Genomic DNA, 22,837 nt, shown 5'->3' on the forward strand with positions numbered 1-22,837 from the left:
TGTAACTTTCGTGAGACATACTAAATTATTATTATGTTATCGGCTTACTCACGTAGTGTTTTGACGAGGAACTCGACTAGTTTCAAGCCATGCTAGAGGCTCATATTCATGAGCAGCATTACGCGACACACGACGCGGCGATTGTCGCACTGCTCAGTAGCAGTCTCAGAGTCTCAGCCTCTAGCATGGCTTGAAACTAGTCGAGTAGGAACTCGACGAGGACGTCAAAACACTACGTGAATAAGCCGATAACATAATAATATCTATCTAATTATAAGTTTGAAATCACCAACCCTTTTCCGTGTGAGAAAAGGCATTTGGTCAGCAGTGGCCACTTATAGGCCGTTGATGTGACGATGTGAATTTAACACCCACATTTCACTAGTAGTATGTATCATGCCACGATACTAGGAAATAAGCCTGTAACCAGACACCAAGCACAATTAAAGAAATTGTTACGTTTGCGCGTCTAAAACGGTTGGACTGATTTTTGTGCATGTTTAGAGTATAGATACAGAGAATACTGAAGTATGAGATAAGCAAGATTTTGTAAGTGTTGTTTTTTCCATCACAAAATATAAAAATTTAGATCTGTGTTTTAATTTTAGATCTGTGTAATAAATGAATAATGTTCGATAAAACCACATGAATTTCATAAAAGTATCAGCGAAAACACGAGTACCTATTATAGGTATGTATATACTAAATTATTTTTGTAAAATGTAATATTAAACACGAGTTGACATCAGTAACTCATATTTTGAAGTCGGTTCGAAATATAAGCGGGTATGAGATAAATATTGTCCCTTCTAGTGTAATTTATACGGAGTCTGTTTATTTTCCCTTATTATTAAGCTCCTCATAATTTTATCTGAAAGTTTGCATAGACCTTTCGTAACAAGATACCGTACTATAATAACACAATTAAAATTCATGCGTGTGATACTTAATCAAATTTTCAACAGTGTTTGTCTTTATTATGAAGAAAATCTTCGAAAATATCCATTTTCCGTTCCTAAGTTTACTTTAGAAGAATTCCCTAAAGTTTTAGATCGAAGCGTAAATCTTGTTTTAGTTATTTAATTTTAATTTTCTGTTGTATGTTCGGCGGATTTTGTTCTTACCAACATAGAGTAGATACCTAAGATTTAGCTTAAAAAGTAGCTATGTTGTGTTAAAGTTTAGTTCTATTTTAAACCGGAATATCGAAATATCGGAAACTCATAGATATAAATAAACATGGTAAATATCCCGTCTTAAGTTAACGTTACTATTCTAAACCGTCCTAAATGTTATATTACTGTTATATTAAATCAAAATATTCGTTTAGTCCTTTGTCCGGCCTCATCTAGCTATTTGAAATATTGACGTGTAAAAGTGATTTTATGACCTATTTACAGAAATAAATATCATTTATCATCATTTATTTATCATTTATCATTTGACATTGTCATAGATTTTTTCGGAAACAAAACGTTCACTGCCGAACACAATAATGTATCAGTGAGATCGTAAAAAATATTTTGAAGAGAGTAACACCGATGGGTTTTCTTGCTCGTTCTTTTCCATACAAAGCTACACTTTGGAACGAGAGCTAGCTTCACTAATGGGCAGACTGACCGACAATGCAATTTGACAATTTGGTTTCAAAAGTACCTAATTAAGGATTAGTCGAAATAAATGCTATGACTGTGACTTTGACTTCTAGATCAGCCGGTTGGAAATAAACTGCATCCAATCATTCTCTAAGAAGTTGGAAATATTTAAAATATTCTAGAAAGGGGAATGCGGAAGGTATCGCACCTTGAGAGAAAAATATTAATAGGCTTATAATAGTTTGACAAAAAACTTAATTGCTTGATTGATTGATATGTTCATAGTAGTGTTATGACAAGATGTTAACCTTGCTATCTCTGTTGATTTATGGCTGTATGCATTCTGCCTTGTTAATTAAATACTCATAGTTATAATTGCGACAAAAAAAAACGACGTTGAGATCAATATTCAAAGAAAAACTAAGTCTAGTTTAAAAATCTTAGGTTACGAAGTTAGCTGTTATGGGTGCTTGGCGGTGTCGCAGTTCGTTCCATTTTACAATAAACAAAACTAAAATTATAATTAACGGGAAATTATTCTTCTAGTTATACATAAATTACATCTCTACTGACCAATACAAAGTATAACAGGCACGGCTTTGTTTACAATCGATATGATTAAAATTTATTAGCTTAGGACCTTTCATTTACTTTCTTAAAACATCCGTGTTTTAACAAAAAGGCATCGTTCCTTAATTAATATTTCAACCCAAATAAAAATGGCCAACAGAATATTAAAAGTTAATAAGAAACTTAGTTTTGACCAAAATATTTTTGCCTATGTATAAAGTATATTACATTTAGGTAGGTATCACCTATAAATTAAGTAACGAATGAAATACGCTTCTTTTTATTTTTATTTTCGCTGGGATTTGTATGGAGTCTCATGAACCAGATTTAACTAAGTGAAATTCATTAGAAAACAATAAACACCATAGAATATAATTTTACATTTACATATTCATTACGCTTTACATTTACATATGCAATATTCCTCAAAAATAATAACCATTTTCTTCCAAATGTTCGAATGCGTCGTAAAAAAAGGATTGCAGTTAGACGTCGGATATAGCCGGGCCCAACGATGTCGGTATATCAAGTGGGAGGCATGCGACACAGGGATTGACACTCGATGGAAAATCTCTCTCACAGAGCCAAGAGGAAATTGTCACTGCACTAGCAGAAATGCTAGGTTTGTAATTGTTCTTGTTTGTTAGGCTTTTAGGTATATTTTCTTTTATTTTTATTTTATGGAAAGTCATGTATTGTCTGCACTAATATTGTAAGTGCCTTGTTAACCATTTTCATACTTATGAGTACCCGATCCGGAGCTACGGACTGGGGAGTGGGTTATCGGGGCTTCGACTGGAAAAGTAGCAATACGAACGGGAAGGTTTTTAGTAAGTAAGAGTTTGAGACTGACCTCTCGCTTTACCCAAGGCGGGAGAAGTCAATGGATTATTTATTCCCCCCCTCAAAAAAAAAAAGAGTACCTGATAAACTTAAGTAACAGATACTTAGTTCATACAAATAACGTCCTTAATTCTATCTTTGGGATTATTTATTCAGACATAGTGAAACAGGCCCTAAATGTGAATCTTTTGATGTAGGTATAGGAGAATGTTGTTATTTATTTAACGGTCAAAATAATTGGACTAGTCTGACTGGAATTCGCAACAGAAATTAATTATAATTTGAAAAATGTACTGTTCTCGTCAACGCGGATGGAGTTGCAAACTCTGCACAAACACTGCTTTAATCAAATGTCATCAACCATTCGTTTGTCAGCTCAAACGATAAACGATAGAATGCACTTAACATGTAGTTCAACGAATGTCCGTATTGACAATTTTATTGACGATCACTCAATCGTGTATGCAGTTTGCAGGCAATAGATATTGCCTCAGATATTAAAAAAGAGGGACAGAATATATATATCGTATAGGTACAGAAAGGGAGGGTTGTAATCATTGATGTGTGAGGACAGGTATGCGGACATCAACCCGCTTACTAAACGCTGTGACTGCAAATAATTCTGCCATTTTGCATGATAGCGTTCAGGAAAGGTCAACATGTGGTGGAAGAGTTAAACACACATTTTTACGCACTATTTTTTTTTGTTAGTGGTAGTTACGGAATGGCTAAAATAAAGTCATTGATTTTATCTCCATAGAGGTTTTCAAACTTTTCAGTAAGTTCTGTGGTGCCCATTTATGACGTCCATAACAAAACTGTTGAAAACAGGGTGTACTTACACCTGTGGGAAATAAGAGGCGTGATGTTGATGTGGTGAGAGGAAAACACAACCCTAATGTAATATTTGAAGTACCGCTCCGTAACGTAACAACACAAAACAAGTTTTCTCTTCACAAAGTTCAATTCACGTTTCAAAACAAAAAGTATCACTGGCTTTCAAATCCCCGTGCAGTAATAAAATGAAATAGCGAAAGAGTTCACAAAGGCTGTGGCGGATCACTAGGATGACTAGAGTTTTAAGCTACAAAGTACAATTCTCGTTAGGAGTCACCTGGGACTGTCCCGTCTAACGGTGGACACGGGGGACACAGTAATTTCGAATCATCGGTCCGACCACAATGAGATCGACGCTTTTAGCGGAATTAAAACGTGCGACGGACGGTGTACATGTTTTATTGATATTAATGGATGCACGCAGGCACTGGAAACATACACTTCTGTGGTCGAGTCTTTAGACGCGATTTATTGGGACGATGAAAATGATTTCGGTTACGACGCGTTTAAACTTTATGCATCGGTATGGAAATCAGGGCTTATTCGCATCCATTGTTGTTTTATTTACGCGCGTATTTATTTTAATTTCGCTGTCCTATGCCTTACGTTAAATCAGTTTGAGTTGTTATTTATTAGTAAAATCCCCGATCTTTTGAGATCAGCTTCAAGGTTTCATTACCGTTATCGGTTTTCGATATCTCCATAATGACGTCACGAGACACAGCAATTAAAATAACGTTGATTATCGCTTTTTATTGCATTTTCTCCTCTGTGAACTATAATTAAAAGTTGTGTTTGTGAAACCATTAAAATTGAAACCGAATATAATGCACGGTCTGTTGATGAAACGTATGGCTGCTCATTTGAGTTTTAAAGTGATTAACGTTGAAATTCGATTCCATTCGATTTTGAATCGGACGCTAGAGCTCCCTTTTCGCCCGATTATTCTCGATTGGCAAATATTGTATGTATGTATTTAGAAATTAAATTATAAAGCGAACAGTTTGCTGCATTGTGTTTGTGTCTCATGTGTATGAATTGGCTGCAATCATGTGGAGATTTCCGTGCAATACATGTAGCGGTTTGGTATTAGCACACGGACAACCGTCTCGTGACATTTGTTCGGAGTCAACTCAAGTAAACACGCTCCTTGGATTGCGCCGTGTCTAAGTTAACAAGCATTTATGCTGTATTTTGTAAATCTTTATACATATGTATGAATTTGTAGATATGATCAGGAATATTCTAAAAGGTATCAGAAGACCACGTTTAAAAAATATCACTTATTACTTTAAACGTGTGAGCTTGAACGTTTTTCTTATGTCATATACAGTAGCCTTATTCTTTACAGAATATTATTATTGCTTTTTAGGGTTCCGTAGCCAAATGGCCAAAAACGGAACCCTTATATTTAAAACCGTTTTGTAATGAAAACATTTTCTCTGTTACAGGTATTTCACAATCTTGGTGTACATACAAGAAGTGATCTGCTGTGGAAATTAACTTAAATGGTGAGTCCGTACTTTCTTTTATTGAGCAATAAACAAAGGCAATTTCGTACCTACATAATTGTCAAAGTGAAACGGAAAATATCCATTGATTGTAAATCACGGATAATTTCGTTAATAGCAAACGCCCGCGGTACCGCCCACGTAAATCAGATGGAACAAATTTTAAATCATAGAACGGTCGCCCATTTCTGTTTGTGTAAACAGCTTTTATATGACACATTATGTTCTGTTGAAACGAAGCAATGTTAATGTCAGCATTATATTGTACGTATCAATTATCTGCTTAATTTTAATTAACGTGTTCGTTTAATGTTCAGTGCAATTAACACGTCATAAACAGTTGGCTTACAGTCGTATATCAATCTTTTTCGTTACATTTTTCCAACACTACAATAACATTCCTAGTCAAGAAAATTGCCTCAAGCCACCTAAAAGAACAATATGAATAACTTTGTTCCTAGTTCTTTTGTCAGCGTCGTATCTGCCTCGCCTAAGCCTACAGAGTTACGGCAATGCGTCAGTAGTACAATAAACTCCCTTAACTTATAGCAGTTGCCCCATTGGCATAATTTTGTTCTTCGCAGTCTTACTTATCTATGAAACCCCACTAGTTGGGCCACGACCTAAATCCTTACTTCATTCGACCTTGAGACGTAGAAAGACGCATTGTTTCACTCCATTCATATTTGAAATTGGAACAACTTTCGCCATATTTCATTTTATAAATACCTCTAAAAAAGAAATAATGTTTTGTCTTCTATTTTTAAAATTGTTTCTTTTTCGGCCAATAACTTTCGCTGCTGGTTTTTGAGCAAAAAGTGTAGATTCTTTTTGTTGCTCTTTTTTTGCATTGTGGTTGCTTATGTCTTGGCACTTGAACTTATTAGTTGAACGGCCGCCATTGCACCGCGACGCGCCGGCTTGTGCTCACCCAGCCGTGGCCAGTCACGCTCTGCCACCGTTCTAGTTTTAATCTGTGATAATACCTACAATTATAGTCATATTATTGTAAATTACTTTATTCTTTGAAGAATAATTTATGTCGGTGTTCTTGATGATGAATAACTGTTTATTGATTTATTAACTTTAAGCAAAAATACAATGTAAGTGTGTAAAAATCAACACCGTAAAATCCTATGAAAGTGCTTTAATTAAAATTATTGGTTTTTGGCTTTCTTTATCATAACAAATTCGGATTACCAAAACCAGTGTGGATGTGGTAATAGTTCCAATCAGTAGCTATTAATAATGACGGATTATTTAACGTTAAGCCGTGAAAATAAATATCAATTATCTAAAATATGAACATTATTATTTTTACTATTGTGTCTGTAGGTAATAGTTTTCACGAACATAGAAAAACTATCTATGAATACCGACTTACTTGAAAAATCTCCCAGAAATAAAAAGAGCTCATTTACACCAAATTACGTCAAAAGGTAAACGAACCAAGTAAATAAATGAATAGAGACGCATGGAATTGACAGTCCTCACGCAGAAATAGAGCAACGGATCCATTCGGGATTTACGACCTCCACAAACACATTTGGTAAAACATCCTCGCAAGATTTCCGCATATCTTATGCTCTTATATACTCTTGTCTAAAAATATCTTGCGATAATAAAAGTGTTTGCTAGCCGTCTGACCAAATATCTGTGATGAAGTGATACTTTGTCTATATGGAGAAACTCATTCTTAGTTTTTGTCTGAGTGGGATAAATATCCTTCTGTACAGATTCATGAGGTACGATATATATGTTGTATAAATCGCCTTTGTTATTTTCCAATTATGCTAAGATGTATTTACTACGTATTAAGACTTATCGCCGTATTCAGCGTAATTTACCTTTGCAATTGTTTTCGGAATAAAACCTTTACTAAGGAATAGTTTAAGTAACCAATAAATGTATCTGAGTGCGGCAGTGAATGTAACAAAGGGTAGAAATTATCTTCAAACTTCGAAAAGTTATCTACGTTATGCTAATAAATAAAACATATTACGCAGTTGAGGAGTCTCGAGTTTAACAACCTCATTTTGTAACCTTGCTCCCTGACAAGGAAGACTCTAGCATTACACTTTACACTAAAAAAGTTTTCTTAAAGAGATAACCAAGAGCATTTCCAGCTCACTCAAATTGTCAGTACATTAGGCTTTCCAAGTCACACAGATATAGCTAGGTGTACAGACAAAAATAACAGAACAAAAGGGGAGCCCGAAGTATTTTGAGCACGTACAACGTTCGCCCCGAGCGGTGACCAACGGTGACTTTTAATTAATTTTGGAAAAAATCTATTTCTAATTACGAGCCAAACTGCATTCAACGCTGTTGTCTTTTTTATTAAATTGAAGTTTTTACGTCCATCACTTTTACTTTCGAAAAATAAATGATGCTTCGATGTTTTGTGGCCCACTTTATTTATGATAGACGAAGATGTTTTCTACACAATTTTCGTAGTGGGCCATATTGTTGATTGATTCATGACTGAATGGGAAATCTTTTTGTCTTGTTCTTGACGTGTTTATTTAAAAGTCCCAGTAATACTAAATCATATCTGTATCTGCATATTTTGTTTATAATAAACATAAAAGTAATCCAATTACGTACATTGTTGCAATTAATGACATTTACTACCAATTAATCGATTTCATAATGAGAACCTCTGGGACAAATACGTAACGTCCCAAGAGAATTTCATTAACCATTCAATCAGGCGCCTACTCGCTAACCACGAACGAGAAAATAATGAAGCCATCACATAAGTATTTATTGAGGTTTCACCTCCAATTTCAACATGCAGAACTTCCCACCGTGTTAATTAGTAAACAGGATTGGATTACTACAAAACTCTTCATTAAGTTAATAAAATAAGATACCTTTTATCAAACGAGTCTGCAAGATGGGAGCATTTTCAAAATCGGTGTCTTATTCCGGACTGGGATCTACCCAATGAGCCAGACGAAATTCCTATCTAATTTATTTTCTAAGGGGCCGAATTAAAATTTAAATGGAATTAGGTTTTTGTATTGAGAGCAGGGCTTCATTCTAAGTTATAGTAGGAACGTCTAGACTTTCTTATCTCGGTTGTATACGAAGTAGAGTTAAGGATATTGAAGTGATTTTTGTTCTAGAGATAAGTTTACCTTTATAAGATGTACTGGAACAAGTTTCACTATTATAGGTATCTTAGGTGAGTTATGTTAGTGATATCTCAAAAGCAATCCGTCGTTGATAAAGCGATCCAATACAAACAAGTAATACAGAGATGATTAATTAAGATTATTCCATTTTATTTTATTATCCCCTACAATAGTTTGTCTCTTCGAATTTATAGTTGGGTAGGGGTGTACCTTGTCGGTTACTATCAAATAAATGAGTCCGCTCGGTTTGATTCATGTGAATGGGGATCGGAAAATACCCGCTAACAAATAAAACGAATCAAACTACCAACTATAAAGGCGAGTACTGAATCAAAGCTAGGGTTGGGCTGGTTGCTATCCGATTAATTACACGTGTTCGACGATTTTGTTTATACAGAAATAAATTTAATTTGAAACTCCTACTGTTATAATAAAATTATAAGTTGATACTACTTAAGATTTATAAAAATCGGTTATTCGTAGATTGATTGATTGACCTTTTTTAATGACTTCCTAATCATAAACAAATTACAATTAAAGTACCATTTTAATTCACTTGTCGTACAATTTATTAAATTCAAAGTTTACATTAAAAACAAACCAAAGTGTGGTAAAATCCACTAAGGACACTACGCAACGGAACTAAAACTGGCAAATAACAGAGGGAGCATTTAATTTAAGTGTAATCAAGTTGCGGAATATCGATATCGGTTTTCTATTAGTGCGTTTACGTTTCGTACAAGCGCGTCTCTAGCACGTTTCACGCGAGGGTTACCGTGATCCAACTAGGGAGGATAATAGTAAAATCTTTTTAATCCTTGTGACACTATTATTATTTATTTTTACTATATGCATAAGATGTTTTAAAAGTATCTGCTACGGCGTTAATGGGACGTACTGTTGTGTTTGAAGATTACAATAGTGAATAAATTTCGTACACCGAACCAGTTAATTTAATTTGACGCTACCCTGCATAAAGCAGTTCACAAACACGCTCGCTTCGTCAATAAAAACGATTGATAGCAATGGTTTTCATTGACATCTACCTCTGTTATCTCCGGTTAAGATGTGGGGCACTTACTTTTAGAACACCTATAAATGTGATACTTCAAAAGTTAAGAAAAAAATAAAACATGTGTATTGTCGTTATATGTAATAAATAATGTTATGCTCTATTAAACACGAAACGTGTTCTGTAATTGTCAAGCAAATGATCGACACGTCTGTAATTTCCATATAATTAATGTAATACAACATTAAAAGCAGTATCGAACATTTTTTTCTACAAAACGGAACCTATTTAAATAAATAATGACACAAACAGCGTACCGTAATAAAACTCGGTGATACTGTTACGTAACAGAGCACAATACATTTTATTTCCAAGTTAATTTAATTTTGTACAAAATACTTCATACGATTTGCAATTTCCGCCCCTTAGCTTCGGAAATGGCGCCCTAAAAAGTGGAAAGCCATCGACAAAGCCGGTTGGCAATTAAGAGCACTATTCATTCAACCGGTGCGCGCCCATAAGTTTGAACCTAACCCTTTATCGCCCGTACGTTTGTTGGTATTTTGCACACGCCCGGCGCATAACTCGTCTCAAAATACCGGACAACATATTGAACGTTATCTTAATTCAGGGAAATATTTTAAAGCGGTTTTTTCCTACCTCATTTTCCTGTATATACTAGGTACGAGTAATTTCCTACGAAGTTTAGGTACGAATGAACACAATACAGGGTCCCTTTTATTTCGCAACAAGATCTCAAATTCCATTTAGTACGAATACGCGGCAACCCTGCGCGTAACGACAGTTTGCCTAAAACAGTTGGCAGCAATGTCTGTAACTCGCACATCAAATTAGTAAATGTGTGTTAGCTTTAATTTTTGGGTCGAGATGTAATAAAAACTTGTCGGTCGCGTGCCTAAATAAATGCAAATTAATTAATTATTATTATTGTGTGGATTCCCTTTGGCTGTGACAAAGTAAAAGGGGATATTGGGTGCTATAAATTATTTCTGACAAAATAGTATGGACTTTTGGTTCGGACATTTTATTGGTTATTGAAATTATTTGGTTGGTGTATCTAGACGTTATATGGGGAATTATGGAAAACCATGCCAACGTTTTTAATGTTTAATTAATGTAAACATGTATTCTGTCAGTAAAAATATTTCATTTGTGTGAAAGAATTATAGAATGCTTCTAAGAAAAACTATTTATATTGTTCTAAAAGTCATAACATTTAGGAAGAAGTCGTTATGTTTCCAATGTAGGGTAGGTTTTAGGTAAATAAAGTTTTCATTCTCATGATTGATCCGTTCAGGCAAGTCTATTTGATTATGCCTCGCGGGACTATTAGGTTTCACTCAATTACCGTACCCAAAGAAAATCGAATTTCTTACATAGGTACCTTCCTACTTTCCAATTATGGACTCCATTTTCGATACAATAAAGTTATATAGTTCTTAGAATAATAACGAAAATAAATAAATCACAAAGTAAATAATCGTGTTAGGCGTCTTTACGGGAATTAGATCCAAATATATATAGCTCAATCAAAACCAAACCTACCTCCTTATTAATAAAATCGAAATTTTTATGAAGAACACAAAATAGTCCTTAACCGAATATAATATCTTCAAACAGAAAACATATTAAGTGTAACACTCCCATCGTCGCGCCGTCAACACAGAATACCATACCCGAAATATTCAGTTTCAGTCAGATGTAGCGACCGTGTGAGCGCTCGCTCATTCCAAACTTTGGACCACAAATAGTTTGGGGCAATTCGTGCTCTCGACACAGGGTTATTGCGTATTGCACATCGCGACACCTGTATCTGACACCACAGAGGACTAGCCCGACATCACAATATTACACTTATTGTAAACATGCACACACACAGCTTTCTGCACGATTTTGACGATTGAAAAGCAAACGTACATGTGTGCGGAGGACAGGAAAATTAATCATTCCACTCCCACTGTATATCGCTGACAATCTAGGAGATATTGACAATGTATTGTGGTGTTTGTTAGATACATAGCTCTTGCTATTAATCAAACTATGCTCAAGTTTGTAAATAGAGTAAATATAGTTAGGAAAACCGATAGTAGCTCGGCGAAGTAAATTACATTGATAGTCTATCTAAGCTTTCAGTAGATAATAGTGAACGCTATAACAAAGATAAACAGTGGACATTCAATTAAAGCCGTATTGTCGCTAGCAAATAGCTGGTCAAGCAATAACTGCGGTGACCAGCTTATAATTCCAGTTATTAGAACCGACTTTACCGCTCCAGGACACACAGAATCCTAAATAGACGTAGACGGTAGAATAGTTAGTAGCATTAGATCGCACTGTAATAGCCGACCAGGAGTATTACGATAAGACGCTATCGGCTCAAGGGATATTATGTAACTTTTTATGAGACCAAATTAACATAATTCCCTAGAATTTAATTAAAATATCTTGTTTCTTGAATTAAAATAGGATTTTGCAAAGTAAGTATCTAAGAGCTTTTGCGAGTATGACCTAAGTAACGCTATTGAATCTACATTTAAAAAATAAAGATAAAAATAAACTACATTTTTATATGGATGCTTTTAAGGTCTTAAAAAAGAGGCCTAATACTTCTCCAGAATTATAAATTCAATTCTAAGTGTGATCTTAAATTTAAGGCGCTTCAAGAATTTTTAACAGGCTACAAAATTGATGGAATTTGTTGATGAACTGGTACTTGCGAGTATCCAGTTTCGCTATCAAGTTGCGAAGGAGGCATACCAAAGGAAACATGTGAGGCTTCCTATTAATTTCTACAGCTTCACTAGAGGTCTATTGAAGAGAGAATTCCATCTTAAAAATCTTCCTTTTCATCTCAAAAATAATTATAAATTGAATTGTGATATAGAAAAAGTTAACAAATAAAAATTATCTATTTTTAATGGAGTATTTATAAAGGTGACTGTTATAGCATTTTTAAATATAAGCTTAAGACCTACTGCCGTACTCAGAAATATAAAATGATTACTTAAACTATTCCTTAGTAACGATTTTGTTCCGAAACCAATTGCCAAGGACTGGGTTAAATAACCATTAAATTTCTCTGAGTACGGCGGTTATTATTGTAAAATGTTTACTTAATATTTTTTAATCTTATTTGTCTAGGATATTCGTAGAATGCAGTCTCTATTTTCTTAAGTCTTTAGAATTTTAATTGGATATTTCTTCACAGTTTTATCGTTATAAAAATATCAACAAGACTCAGTGAGGCGGCAAAGGCATGTTATTCCTATGAAAGATAACCTTTTCCTAGGAACTAAAAGAATGCCGCTCAAAAAGGATTATTCCTTTCTTTTTTAATTTACCTGCTTTCTTTTCTTCTGTTGTCTTTTATTGCTTACTGGCTTGAAGGCTTTGGCCGTAATCTAAATAACTTTAAAAGAGACATTTTCTTTAATCTTATTATTGTTCCGACAGTCCCACTCAGTCCTGTTGCTCCCCAGAATATTATTGGTGGGCGAAAACGCTTTCTTGCAATGTGAAGTTACTTTTCGCTTCTTTTTTCTAAGGAACTTTTCCGGCTTTGTGTTAATTTTCATTCAGAACGTTTTGGGTCTAAGCCTCTTTAAAAATGATTGTATTGATGAGTTACATTTTGGGCACAAGTTACTTCCTTATATCTACGTTGGTATTTGAGAGGTCCAGTGAATGCGTGTTTTGAAAAAAGGGTCGCGACATACACGAAGTCATGTGTTTAAGCTTTATCACATCGCGTGCAGTGACCGGTTGCTTAGCAACTAAGTATTAAGTAATCCGTTTCCCACAGTTGACTCTTACAAATGACGTGGGAAGATAAATAGCTGATACGTTCTATATGCTCATTCTTGTCGAGTACAGAGGAACCTTAAAATATTGTGGTTGATAATTTAAACGAGACATATTTGGGACAAAATGTTTTACGGTCCAAACAAAAACGAGAGTGTCCTTCAGAAAAAAATGTAAATGAGGGGTCCTTTCAACGTTTATTTGGTTACGATATTGTGCGTTCGTTAGTTGGCAATGGAGGCATGTATCGCGCTGGCCTGCTGTATTCCATGGCCGGGTGCTCGGAGCCGCTGACTGGGCAAGTGGTTCCGCTTCCGATTCCCTTAATTGGTAAATCTTAGCTGACGCGGCTCTTTGCAATTAAGGCGAGATTCTATGCAGCGTGCGGATGAGAGGGATTTAATGCATCGCCTCGCAACTTCACTAAATTAGAGAGCACAGTTAATTAATTGAAAGCCCTTGTATGATTGGAAGTTCAGAGTAATGCTGTTAGACAAATTCAACACCAATAGCAGATGAACTATTCAGGAGAATTGGGATGATATAGACGGGACACGTTCGTTGGTAGAACGGGTAGGGTTGAGTTAATTAAGTAGTTGAAAATTCTTAGCAATAGGAATGTAACCGGGTTAGCGGTAGCCCACAAAACAGTGATTGTCCTGAATAACAAACGAAGTTGTCAAAGAGAACTTTGACCGAGAGACCGAGACCTTTACGTTGTTTGTGTTATTGATCGCGTTGGCAATTTTAACGGATCTAGTTTGCAAAATTCGCGTCACGTCGCGACTTGTCCGCAGTACGTGTTTGTTCGCGGACCTATCTCGGATACTCAATACATTATAGTTATCAGAGGCGCGAAATCAATTATCCGCACGTGGCATACTTATCAACTATGAAACTCGGATTTATGATCTGCGTGTCAGATTTCCTTTTTGTTTGCGAGTATACATCCTAATTGGCATACTTTCTATCGAGTTTATTTGCTGAGAATATTCAGGAATTTTTCGTCGGTCAATACACGTGGAATGGTTATTTTAAGTTCTGTTTTTACTTAAAATTAAATGATAGCAGGCACCTCTAGAATGTTCAGAATGTCTGTTCGGAATGTTGTCCGAAATAAATTATTTAGAAAGGGGTTCGATCTTTTTTTAATTAAAGCTGTTTCACATCCCAATATTTGGATCATGGAAAAATGCGTAAGAATCCTCAATAGCTCCGGTTTTATCTACCCTATCGTTTTGGAAGTATCTCATCGTTAAGCATGGCATCCTTCGCGGAATAAACGAGTTAAATCAACCATAAATTTGGACCAAAATGGGCTTTTCGAATAAGTTATCATCGGCATTTACGAAGGGAGGCGTTTATCTATACACTTCTGTATTTTCCTACACGCTAAACAACTTTGTTATATTGGACAGTTGTTGTGTCATTTATTTGATGCTTTATTTTGGGGTCTATGTTTACATTGTTTGTTACTTTTGTAACAGTAATGTTTGTGTTATAATTAGAAAAATGCTTTTTATAGGAAATGTCTGTTCATTTACTTTTGCGTTCTATTTTCTGAACATTCTTCATTTATTTTTACAGGCTATTTGACACCTACAATTTTTACTCGAGCCTATAAAAAAAGTATAAGATAAAACAACCCGTACTCTTCAATATTTTGTCCCAAGAAAAAAATGTCCAAGTAAATACACATCACTTTATCAGTAACACATACAACAGAATAAATACCGTACTTCACATATAAAACAACATCGAAAACGCTAGAAATGTTCATCATTAGTCATGTCAATGTACCGATTCGGGAAGGCAAGTAAATCATCCATGTTGTAACAAATGTACCGCAATGTGTGCCATCGGGATATCGCGGGGAATGGAAGACAAAAAAAAACAAATACAATTTATTTTGATAACAGCGCTAAATATCATTTATGAGGTCATTATTTAGGTACACTGTTTGGGTGTTTGCTAGTTTTTGGTGTGACTGTTAAGTAAGGGGTATTTGGTTTAAATCCTTCTTCCCGCCCAAAGCGGAAGAAGTAAGGTAAAGGGAGTGTCAGACTCTTACTGACTAAAAACCATCCCGTTTCTTGTTTGTCGAGCCGGAGTCCCGGTAAACGCTTTAGGTAGTCTGCAGCTCCGGATCAAGGTTTAAATACTCTGGCGTTGCGGGTGTCCATGGACGACGCTGATCGTTTACCATCAGGTGACTTGTTTGCTCATTTGCCAACTATACCATAAAAAAATCCTAGGTCGTGAAAAACTCAATAGCAGTTAAGTAGTAGTCGTAAGCAGCATATATTTTTTAATTCTAAAAATTCTTGGCTATGGCGCTCTAAAAGTCCAGTATTACCCAATAGATGCATGCCGAAATATATTATTTATTCTATAGCCTACATAATGTGTGGGTATTACATCCTCCATTTTAATTATCTACAAAAAGAAATTCCTATAATGATTCTGTAAATAACTATCTAAATAACGTTAATGACGTAATAATACATCATACCTCCTATTACCTCCAGTCAGGAGCGCATGAACGCTCAAACCAAACATCGTTTGCACAAACATATATGTAGATAGATTTATAAAGGTAGGTATGTATGCAATCTGTAGACAGGCAACTCATCAGCTCATTAAGATTAAGTAGACACTGTTATAGATAGTGCTTCTGCAGCAGACAGATACAATAGGGTCAATGACTAATTCTTATCTTAATGCCCGTCTTCTAGATTATTTTAAAACATTAGACACGTATTTTTTATATTCTTATGGAAACAAATACTTTCTCAGATATATTGATTTGAAATATCATCATATTATGATGGTTTAGTTACAAAAGGTTTATGCTTGGAAGAAAAAACTTCAAGCTACAGTCGACGTTTAAATTAGTGGCAATAAAATTATAACAAAGTATCAATTAAATTAAAAGCACGCTTGATTTAGGTTTTGATAGATCGAAAATAACGATAAAATCAGTGGAAAATTCAATAAAGAGAACGCAACATGTGTATCTACTTAAGTAGTAATTTACGATGGTTGGTAAATTGTGTTATTATAACACGAATACCAAAAAACCAATAATAAAATAATTTTACACTTATTCATACTCATAAACTTAGAACTACAAGACTGTGATGATTCGATAATTCCGACCCACAAGTTTGAAAACTTGCTCAATACAACCAACTATTTGGTAGACAATATTTTATATGGAAATCGAAACATTAATTACTTGCCATGAGAGCCCTTTTACTATTAATTATAGTGTTCATTCGGTTATAAATTAATGTTCAAAGCAATTTATAACACTAATGAAGCAATCAGTTATGTCATAAGGTGCAATATCTTTTAAAATTAAGAGTAAAGTTGCGTGCGTTCTGCGTAAGTAATAAAAACAATTTCCCACCTAGTATGTTACGTAGTGCGTGTAGAAATTTTAAATGCTTTGCTTCGTGGGTGTGTGTTTGTGTGGGGTAGTGTGTAATGTTTTGGAAAATTTATTATGTAATGTACGTCATTACTGTTGTGTGTAAAGGGCATGGCATAGGAGATTCCGATGCGGAGCTGCGGATAATGTATCAGGTCACCGGGACTCCGACTCAAAGCAATAGTAGGAACGGGGTGGTTTTTAGACAGTAAGAGTCCCTCTCGCCTCACCCAAGGCGGAAGAAGGCATTCGATGATTTTCGCCCCTAAAAAATAGTGTAGGAGCTGATGTTTCTATTTGCAACTCAAAGATTAAACATGTTTCTGAATACTTTGCATTAAAAAAAACATTAGTACTAAATGTTTGTATTGTATCGCGTTTTTTTACCAAGCTTAAGATTAACATAAAGATTTTAGATAAAAATAGATGTTGTTATTGCTAGTTAGGCATAATAATATTAATGGATTCCTATAAACGCTACAACGGACAGTCCTAATTACATACTTGCCATTTCTTATAGTAATTACGATCAGCGACAAGACATTAATATTTATTAACTATTTTTCCACTTGCCACTGTATTTGTATCATGTTTCATCCTATAAAAAAGTTCTTGTGAGAAATTATTAATAAATTTACTAGATTACGTGTGTTTTGAGCAAATCTAACGTGTCCGACTTCCATATTCCAAGCTTTATACTTTATTTATAAACTAATATTTAAATCTTGAAAAATTTGTTTATTGCTAGTTGAAGGCACTAATCTAAGTTTATTGAAAAGGCTATTCCTAAAATATTACGCTACAATGGGACCAGTCCGAATTACATACTTGCCATTTCTTATAAGTTAATTACAATCATGATTAAGAATACTGAATATTTATTAACTATTTTTCCACGGCATTGCCACTGTATTTGTATCATGCATTTCATTTCTATAAAAAATTTCTTATGATAAAAGAAATAGCAAGTTTTACCTTTATATTAATTTCTATCAGCAAGAACAAACAAATACACACACACCCACACATATACAACACCTGTACAATGTATTTACTCAGTGTTGCAACGACTTGGAAGCAGAACTGCCGAAGTTTCGTGCCGCCGTGAACAGCAATCGAATTGATTTCCATTTATCTATTGCAAGTATGAGTTCGAATGTTTGTTTGTCTGTACTAATAGTTTATCTTCAGTATTAAGCAAGAGTGGAACTGAATCAAGCTACGCTATTGAAAAGTTACTATAGCATTTGTTACTCAATTTTTACTATTGATTTTATGGACCGTGTTTATTGTTTTGTGTTGCAAAAACTATTACATGTTTTCTTTTTTATGTTCGTCAATGTCGTATTTGATACTGGCAAGGTCGAATGTTATGTTGTTTTGTTGGCACCTTCTTAATAAACCTTCTTTAGTATTTGATTGTTTTTTGTAACATGATGATCGCAAAGAAAACAAATCATATAATTGACTTTGTATGCACCAACCCATCTACTGCAAAATAATCTTAATTTTTTTAGACTTTATTTGTTAACGAAGATGCTAGTTATGGATAGGGTGCTACGGATGTACGCTATGGATAGCTTCCCTACAGAGCCGCGCTTAGTCGGACTGCATTTTCCTCGCCGAACTGCGCTGCACATTTCATATAATCTTAGTTACTAAGCATGATTAGCTTAATATCTGAAACATTTATTGATACATCTTATTTCTGCATACAAACGGTATACATTCATGTGCATAATTATGCGATCTAAAGTTTAATTAGCAAAAATGACCACCTAATAAGTTGTCGACAAAAAAGTAATTATGTTACACAAAAATGTGACACAAATTCAGAAGACTTACGAAGAAACAAACAGTAATTAAACAAACGACACCGTTCCTTCATTGTATGCGCAGTTAGTCTCAATTTAAAGCAACGTTACTTACTACAAATGTTTGTATTTCCAATAGTTTGTAGACAAAACATAGAATTCTCAGAAGGTAGTCGAAGCTACCTAATTACGGAGCTTACATCATTGAACAGAATATACAATTGGATTTCCAGTTTGACTTCATGGTTAGTAGCTAAGTATAATAATAACGAATGCCTTGCGGACTTTAGTCTATTACTAATAGTTTATCTTCAGTATTAAGCAAGAGTGGAACTGAATCAAGACAGGCTATTGAAAACTTATTATAGAATTTAAAAATTAGACAATTTTTTCAGGTTATTGCTTTTATAGGATCTCGCTAGTTTCTAGCCATCCTAGATTAGCATTCCGCAACACACGACGGACGACTGCCGCGCTGCTACGTGATGGGCTAAAAAAAAAAAAAAAATTAGTTTGTCTCACGAAAGTTATAATACAAACATAAATTATATTACTAAAATTAAAAATACCAGTCTACATCACAAACAAAGTTTAATTTTGTCAACAAAAATGTTAATGTCCATAGTTTTCACCTGAGTTCCACAAACATTTACGAGAACTGTTGTGTTTCTTGTTATTGTATTGTGTTACAAGTTACCGGTTCCATATAAACTCGGTTACTTTCACTCAGCACTCCCAATCGGTCCTCTTAAACGGCTCATCATTAATTGCTTTTGTAGGGACCAGCACAAAGCTCCACTTTTCATCAAAAATTTTCATTTCTACTCCAATAGCTATAAAAGAATCTATTAGGTAGTCTTAATTCTTTTACGCACTCAGCTAAAGTTTTTTAGCTGATAAAGCTTTTTTAATATGGATAGATGAACACGTGCCATGGATGTATGCTATTAATGGCTTCTCTACCGATTCATCGCATACTCGAGCTGTGCACCTTCCTCGCACAGCTATTGCGACAGCGCCATCTTCATAGCAATCTTACTCGCAGCTACATAGCTTAGTATCGGTGGAAACGGTCACAAAGTTTTACAGTTAAGCTATTATGTAAACTATCGAGCATATGCTACATAGTTACATCTCTGAGGGAAAAACAGTTTTTATCAACCTCTACATACATAACTACCACATTCATGTGCATAATTATGTAGATCTACCAGACTTAATTAGCAAAAATTACCACCTAATAAGTTGTCGACAAAAAAGTAATATGTATTTGTTACACAAAAATGTGACACAAATTCAGAAGACTTACGAAGAAACATTGTGTAAAGAGTAATTAAACAAACGACACCGTTCCTTCATTGTCAATGCGCAGTTAGTCTCAATTTCCAAAGTAAACGTTACTTACTACAAACTGTTTGTATTTCCAATAGTTTGTAGACAAAACATAGAATTCTCAGAAGGTAGTCGAAGCTACCTAATTACGGAGAAGTTACATCATTGGACTGAATATACAATTGGATTGAGTGTTGACTTCATGGTTAGTAGACTAAATATAATAATAACAAGCTGCCTTGCGGACTTTAGTCTATTAACACATTGAACGCCGTGGTGGTCACCGGTGACCGACGTTAGCGGAGAATTTGCCTTCAACAGTTTTCTATTGGTAGTCAAAAACTTAATAATAATATTTAGTCTTATTTACAGGTAATAATTTGGAAGTAGCTCAGTAGGACTTAAACTATTTAGTTACCATACTACCATATTTATTCTTTATGTTCGTGGTTTTTGGAACAAATAGTTAGATATCTTTAAAATAGGTAATATTGTGCAGAAACATATATTATTTTAATAATCAGGTATGTCTTTCGGCTTCCTCGCGTAATTATTTAACGAGGATCTCAACTAGTTTCTAGCCATCCTAGATTAGCATTCGGCGACACACGACGCGACGCGACGACTGTCGCGCTACTATGTGAGTAAGCTAAAAAACATAATAAATAATTAATTTAGTTTGCCTCACGAAAGTTATACTACAAACATAAATTATATTACTAAAATTAAAAATACCAGTCTACATCACAAACAAAGTTTAAATTTGTCAACAATCAATGTAAATGTACCATAAAGTTTTCACCTGAGTTCCACAATACATTTACGAGAACTGTTGTGTTTCTTGCTCAATTGTATTGTGTTACCCCACGACCTCGGCTTTATAAAACTTTTGACGGATCTTGCATTTCTAAATCACCTGACTCTCTATTTTGGACAACTGTTTAAGCCTATCAATTGGATATTGACGACATGGATCGCGTGTAAATTGTACAATTGCGACTGGTAGCAGTAACTCTATTGGCAGAAGAGTCTTGGAATTATTATATTCGTCACGTGCATCTAGCCTGTATAATAGTGGTATCTCAGTTGGGAAAGATTAGAAAATATACCCCGATTACCCAATTCTTACATGATATTCTCCTAATTATTGAAGATGAATAATACATATTTTATACTAATATTGGTGTTTTATTTATATATCCTCCTATCCCTTTTTTAGTTTTTCGAGGTTAGTACTGCTTATAAGTGCAGAACTATGAATGTAAAAATCTTTGACTGTAGCGACTGAGTCCGGGAGAGCCAAACGTCAGATTTCTGACACGTCACACTAATGAGGTCTTAGTAATAAGACGTGTCATACTTATGTAAAGAAATAATATTCAGATTAATAATAACCTATTGATGTCGAAGTCTTCTAACCCGTTAAGGATGAGTACTACGATGCTAATTTTATCGACAAAAGTCGGGGGTCGAAGGGGTCGAATCCCCTCCCCTAAAAATTATGGCTATTGTAATATTTTTTGTCTTTATGATATCAAAGGTTGTATGCGTCGCAGAAACAAAAAGAAAACTACAAATGGTAGCTAATAATCTTGGCTAACTAATTCATTACTTTTTTCATAAGTTTGATAATGTTTTGGTCAGAAAAAAAATCAATTCTTAATTTTTACCGAATAGATCGCTATTATTTCAATTCGAAGATTTTTTAATAGAAAACAAATATTGTGCGTAGTCATTTTTATTTTTAAAAAACCCTTAATTATGTTGATGAAACAACGGAACATTATTAAATGGGTTAAAAAGTTGCTAAGAAAAATTATTTACTTTTTATTCGTCCAAACTCATATTATTATCTGAGTCAGGATCATCTGAATCTGTATCTGTATATCTGACATTATATACACGCAGATACACTGCACAACTAAACAACACACTTTAATAACAAAATTAAAGAGAATTCAATGTATGCTGCGAGTATCGATAGCGAAAAAAGATCTTTCTAATGTCCATCCCTAATTATGTGGTACTGAGAGACGTCAACGTCATACAGGCAACTGTCACTAGCGCAAAAACTATAGTAGTATAAGTTTGTCAAATTATTGTTCGATTTCGGTTTTAGGTAAAAAAACTAATAAAAAAATAATTAAAAATAAAATAAAAATGTATACAACATAATATTGAAAAAATAAGAAAACAAAAACTAATACGAGTAATGATTCGATCTTAAGGATCACGGAACGCGAATCTAAATTTCCTAGTCAACGACACTTCGCCACTCGTCCTATGAACTTATAGTACCGAAATTACGCTCCTAAATAACAAATATGAATACGCGTATTGACAATTGCACGGTGCACCCCTCAGTACACGAGACCCACTTACCTGCTTCACCCCCTCAAATACATAAAAGTTGTCTATTCACCGCTCCTTAAATTCCTTATATAGTTTTTCTGAATGTACCTGTCAATTGAAATGTCGTAGTTAGGTGACTATGTATGTTTGTGATGTCCAAGTTAAATTGAGCCTTCTGATAGATGATTTGTTTTCATTTTTGTTCTCAAAAAGATAATTATGAACCCCTAGTGTGGCTTGAAATTAATCAGGGTCCTGGTCAAACAGTTGCCTGAGTTAGCCGTTAAACATAACTATTGTCTCAAAAAGACTGTTTGCATTTTGTTATCAAACAGCAAACAAAACTTTTAATAAAATAAATGATCGTTTACACGCTTTAATCATAAACAACTGGAAATAACTAGACTAATAAGCAGTAGCTCAGAAGCAGCTGCAAGTTTTAGTGATTTTGAGCATTATGTGTTAGATCATAGAATTCATTACAGCCTATCACAACCATTAAACATACCAATCTCTTGTGTATATGACAAAATGCGTGTATCAGTTTATCATCCACACATTTGCATTTTGTAAGTA

The 22,837-nt window shown here is 34.5% G+C and overlaps 1 protein-coding gene across 2 annotated transcripts in view; it reads left to right on the forward strand.

The window, feature by feature from the left end:
• The window catches only part of LOC118264103 (muscle M-line assembly protein unc-89), a 186,548-nt gene that overhangs the window by 87,438 nt on the left and 76,273 nt on the right, over nt 1-22,837 (forward strand). For both annotated transcript variants that reach the window (XM_050705042.1, XM_050705045.1), the window contains exon 2: nt 5,297-5,356. The gene's annotated coding sequence lies outside the window, so the exon portion shown is untranslated. The remainder of the gene's footprint in view (nt 1-5,296; nt 5,357-22,837) is intronic.

The sequence above is a fragment of the Spodoptera frugiperda genome, chromosome 26 (genome assembly GCF_023101765.2).
Source record: "Spodoptera frugiperda isolate SF20-4 chromosome 26, AGI-APGP_CSIRO_Sfru_2.0, whole genome shotgun sequence".
NCBI lineage: Eukaryota > Metazoa > Arthropoda > Insecta > Lepidoptera > Noctuidae > Spodoptera > Spodoptera frugiperda.